Genomic DNA, 6,413 nt, shown 5'->3' with positions numbered 1-6,413 from the left:
CTCAGGTGATTATTAAGAGCTTCCGCTGTCGCATACTTAAATAAGGACGAGATTTGGAGTCCATGCTTGTATGATATTTTGTAAAAACTGCATTCAAGAAACTTATTTTGTTGTAACATATTTGTATTGTAAACCATTATGTAATGGTCGTGTGTAAACAGGATATTTTAGATTATCATTATTTGATAATCTACGTAAAGTTTTTTAAAACCTTTATCTATGAAATAAAGGTTATGGTTTGTTTTAAAAATGAATGCAGTCTTTGAAAAACGTCTCATATAGAGGTCAAAACCTCGCAACGAAATCAATTAATATGGAACGTTTTTAATCAATAAGAACGGGACATTTCATTGTCTATGTACAGTAGGCGCGAATCCTAAAGATAGATCTATTGGGCCTGACAAACCCCATCCTGACTATGGGATGCTTTAGTACTTCGAGGTTATTTTAAACACACCTGATCTGGTGTACTTCAGAGGGTAAAACATGAACGTTAAGGCTTGTTACCGGGTGCCTACAACTTATAGAATACTTTTATACACTTGCGAGTGTACATATATATATAAACGGAAATCTTGTGGTCTATTAATATATTGAAATGATTGTTATGATAAACCTATGAACTCACCAACCTTTTGGTTGACACTTTAAAGCATGTTTATTCTCAGGTATTAAAGAAATCTTCCGCTGTGCATTAGCTCATTTTAAGGATATTACTTGGAGTCATTTATGGCATATTTTGAAAGACGTTGCATTCGAGTTATTGAGTTCATCAAGATTATTTTTAAGCCAATTATAGTTGGATGTATTATGAAATGTTGTGCATGCCATCAACTTTCGTTGTAAAGAAAGTTTGTCTTTAAAAACGAATGCAATGTTTGTAAAATGTATCATATAGAGGTCAAATACCTCGCGATGTAATCAACTATTGTGAATCGTTTATAATGTATATGAACGGGTCCTTTCATCAAGCCCATGTGATCACATAATATAAGTTCTCGCTTACACCCTGCAAGTGTAACTAATGATAATCGAATTGAGGCTTTTTGTTCTAACTCGTACGTGGAATGTTTGTTTTCGTACTTGTGTTCAAAGCATAAAAGTATGTAGTATAAAACCGTATATGTTTCTCATCCCATGATTTAAAAGTATAAAAGTTGTTGAAAGATGGGACTATGATCTCACCTCGAGTGCACGAGTATAAATGTACTTCACAAAGTAAACATCCGCATGAAAGTTGCTTAGCCTTGACCTAAAAAATTAAGTTGTATCAATTAACCGGTTACGAAACAAGGTCGGGCGAAATGTGTTCAATTAGTCCTATGGCTCGTTACGACTCGCATATGTAGCATGTGAGTCATGTTGTCAAGTTTAATGCAAGAATCAAGTATTACGTTAGAACGATTGCATAAGTGTTTGGTTAAGTTTGACTAAAAGTCAAACTTGGTCAAAGTCAACGAAAAAGTCAACGGGGTCGGGTCGGGTCCCGAACTATTTTCCCGAGCTTAGAAATCATATATGAGCATGTTGGCCAAGTTTCATGTTGATCGGGGGTGCGTAGCATAATTAGAAATAAGCAAAAATTGACATTTTTGGGCAGTCTGCCTCATATGCGCTCATCCAAGGCAGATGCGCTGCATCTGTGTCTGGTGCAGCAATTCTGGGGCAGTTTAACACTTAGACGATTTCAACTTCAAACAATCATAACTTTTGACTCGTTAACATTCAAAATACGTATCTTATATCGTTGGAAAGGTAATTTAAAGAGGAATACAACTAAACACATTTCGTGAATCAATTCCATCATTAACAACAATGAAAACCTCAATAAATGATCGTTAAATGTTCAAAATTGAAGTTTCAAGTTCATAAAACGCATTTCTTGACTCGGGAATCCAATTTACACATACGATATGTCGTTTTGAAGGTAATGAAACATAAAATACAACTAATCACTAACTAATAATATTTCATGGCATTCAAAACATCAAAAGTTCGTTTTAAAGCTATTAAACCCTAACCAAGAATCACAAAATTAATAATCATGTTAGTGATGTTTTCCAAATCAACATACACATCAAATTGAAGCTAATAATATTAGTAACACTTTTAATACATGCATTTTAACATTTAAACAACATTTATTCACCCAAAATTCAAGATTAAGCAAACCCATTTCAAATGTTCAAACTAGTAATTCAAAACAACAAATCGAGCAAGTAAATCATATATTCATGCTAGACACGAGCCATAGACACTAACTAACACCATTTCAAGTATATAAAATGAATTTAGAGAAATCTAGTGTTTTTAGAAACCTTACCCCAAGCTATGAAATTTGTACCAAATCGAAGAGGATGAAGAGAGGATTCCAAATATGTAATTTATTTTGATGTTTGCTTCTCCAATCGGATTTAGATGATGATTGAATGGATTGAGAGAAAAAGAGTGTTCTTGAGCCAGAGAGAAAAAGGGAGAAGAGAGGTGAAGTGAATGAGTGGTGATGATGAGGTTTGACTAGTTGACCTAGTCAACTAGTTAGGCCCCTTTGCAACTTTGGTCCCTCGAGTTTCAAAGCGGGGGCGGGAATTAACTAACGAATATTTTAAAAACTCTCGAGTAAACGAGTGATATTATAATTAAATGACGGGGATATTATGAACGTTAGTCAACGGAAACTACGAATTTAAATAACGAAAGATATTATTTAAAAAAACGGTGTTAAAAATAAATTTAAAGGAAAAACGCGAGATGTTACATAATTGACGCGAATCCTAAAGATAGATCTATTGGGCTTAACGAGCCCCATCTAAAGTACTGGATGCTTTAGTACTTCGAATTCATCATGTCCGAAGGGAGTCCCGGAATGATAGGGGATATTCTATATGCATCTTGTTAAGGTCGGTTACCAGGTGTTCACCATATGAATGATTTTTATCTCTATGTATGGGATGTATATTGAAATATGAAATCTTGTGGTCTATTATTACGATTTGATAAATATAGGTTAAACCTATAACTCACCAACATTTTTGTTGACCTTTAAAGCATGTTTATTCTCAGGTGATTATTAAAAGCTTCCGCTGTTGCATGCTTTTATATGGACAAGATTTGGTGTCAGCATGCTTGTATAATATTGTTTAAAACTACATTCGAGGTTTATTTTGTTGTAACATATTAATATTTGTAAACCAATATGTATTGGTAGTGTGTAAGTGTGATATTTGTTAGATTATCATTTCTGGATAATCTAAGTGGTGTCTTGTTAACCTTGTCGATAAAATAAAGGTTATGGTTTGTTTTAAAAACGAATGCAGTCTTTGAAAAACGTCTCATATAGAGGTCAAAACCTCGCAACGAAATCAATTAATATGGAACGTTTATAATCAATATGAACGAGACATTTTAGTAACCAACCTTAACAAGATGTATATAGAATATCCCCCAGTATACAGCGCGCAGCTAATATACTAAATAATACCTCGAAGTACTAAAGCATCAATACCCTGGATAGGGTTCGTTGGGCCCGACAGATCTACCTTTAGGATTCGCGTCAATTAGGGGCCATTTCCCTAATTCTTAGGTTACCAGACTTGAAGGGACGATATTCGGTTTAATAATCCAACCATATAATGTAGTTTTTGATTACTTGTGTCTATTTCGTAAAACATTTATAAAAGCAGCTCATGTATTCTCAGTCCCAAAAATATATATTGCAAAAGCATTTAAAAAGGGAGCAAATGAAACTCACAATACTGTATTTTGTAGTAACAATACATATGACGGCATTGAATAACTGCACAATGCAGGGTTGACCTCGAATTCACGAACCTATATCAATTATATATATATATATTAACACATAATATTAATCAGCTAAGTTTATAAATTTTTTAATGTATTATGATTAACATCCTTTTATATAATTATATTAATACTTATAATAGGTTATATTATATACGTGATATATAATTTAATTAATGTTATAATCATAATATATTAGTTAATATATCAAAACATGGTAGTTTGTAATATTAGTTATATTTATGTTAATATTTTATATAAAAAAATTTGTTGTGTTAATAATAATAATACTGGTAGTAATATTAGTAATATAAATAATGATAATAATAATTTAAAAAATATATATATATAATAATTTTAATGTTAACAATAATGAGGATAATAATAATAGTAATAATAATTAAGATATTCATAAAATTAATAATAACAGTAATTTTCATAAAAATGATAATAATGATAATAATAATAATAAAAATAATGATAATTCTAATAATAATGATGATAGTTTTTAATGGAAAAATAATAATAATAATAATTTTTAATAATACTAATAATAATAATAATAATAATAATAATAATAATAATAATAATAATAATAGGAATATAAATAATTACTAAAAATAATAATTTTAATAATAATGATAAAAATAGTTAATAGTAATGACAATATAAATAATGATAGTTTTTAATAATAATAATAATAATAGTACTTACATAAGTAATTATAATGATAATACTAATAATAATACTTATAATAATAATAATAATAATAATAATAATAATAATAATAATAATAATAATAATAATAATAATAATAATAATAATAATAATAATAATAATAATAATAATAATAATAATAATAATAATAATAATAATAATAATAATAATATTACTAATATTACTACCTTAAGAAACAAGCTTTCCAAAAATAAAACGCCATTATCCGAGTTCGAACACGAGACCTCTCGTCCACCTAACATACCCCTTAACCATTCAGCCATCTGTTAATTTCTGATTAAAACCCCACTAAATAACCTATAACCCGTTTGGCCCAATCTACTTTGGCCCAAACCAAGCTCGATCCAAATAGGTTAAGTGGCATGTTTAAAGAATAATCTGCTACGGTGTATTTCATTAACCCTAATCACAGATAGGTCGAGCAAGGCAGAAGACAAAAACACAGCTTGAATCAAGGTTATGGGACCTCTGGTTCATTAATCGATCAATCGATCAAACAATCATCATCATGGTATAACAGGTCCTCGATTCCTCATCATCGTTCAATCAATCAACACTCATCATCATCTTCATCTTATCTTCGCTACCGAATCATAATCATCATCAATCAAGCACACAATTTCTATAGGTATAGTTACGACTTCAATTGTAGTTCGAATTTCAATTTCAAATGAGTCCATATGATTTCGTGTTTCATTGACTGTAGCTTATTATGAATCTGTATGTGGTTCGGGCTTTTAAGTAGATTTTGCTGAATAACGGTTGCTTCAAAGCTATTTCACAGCAGAGGGATTCGTTTTGGTGCTCGTAATGACGACTTCGATAGTACACAGTTTGATCCACCTCTAGTTGTCGCCATCGTGTATAGGTATTGCCAAATTTAACTAATTAAGTCATTTCCAAAATTGTAACCTCTGTTTGATACCTAAGTTATCAATCAATTGCTTATGATTCAAGAAATAATTCTGTAAGTGTAGTGGCAGTAGTTGTATGAGTTTAATTGTTTGTGTGTGTGGTTTTTGGTTTTCGAATTTAAACAGAAAAACAGTCAGTAATATTAATGGATGATGGTTCTTGGATGGTGGTGTGAAGATGATGAATCAAGTTGGTGGTTTGATGAGATAGCTATTGTGGTGATTCTTGAACAGAATAGAAAAGCAGAAGATGAGATGCGTTGGCCCTGGGTATGAAAATTGTGGGGTGTTTTGGGTCTGATCTTCGAACAGAAATAGAAACAAATCAAGGGTAGCGGTTTTGGTAATGGAAATATTGGAATGGCAGTAAAGGTATCAACAAATATAATATGCAGTTATCTTTATCTTTATCATAATTTTTCTTCCACTATAACAATCATTATTATCTTTCTTCATTCCTATCATAATTATCATTAAAATAGTAAACAACTAACAGTGTATCTCTTTCGATGGGCTGTGCAACAGAAATTTCTAAGCATAGCAGTCACTAGAACATAAACAGAAAGCATAAAATTACAGCTGCAGTAACAGTAAACAATAGTGAGATGTGGTGGCTGTGTAGTGGTTCTGTGGTGGTTTTGATAGAGGTTCTAATAGTGGTTTTTAATCAGGAACTCAAAAAGTATATAGCAGTGTAACCACTTGCTAGAAACAGAAAACAAATATAGAAATTGGGTGGTGCTTGGACCGAAATTCAACATCACAGCAGCTGTAGTTAAATGGGTTCAATGGTTGATTCGATTGCTTGTAACAGGAAATATAAATAAATAAATAGATATTAGATAGATAGATAGTCCAACCATCCTAATAGACTGAAACAGAAAACTAGCTGGATGATCATGCAACTCACGTTGCATCACTTTAGTTGTGGTACAATACTTGTTCATTCCAAGTATA

The sequence above is a fragment of the Rutidosis leptorrhynchoides genome, chromosome 2 (assembly GCF_046630445.1).
Source record: "Rutidosis leptorrhynchoides isolate AG116_Rl617_1_P2 chromosome 2, CSIRO_AGI_Rlap_v1, whole genome shotgun sequence".
In the NCBI taxonomy this organism is placed as follows: Eukaryota; Viridiplantae; Streptophyta; class Magnoliopsida; order Asterales; family Asteraceae; genus Rutidosis; species Rutidosis leptorrhynchoides.
Note: the sequence above shows the minus strand (reverse complement) of the source record.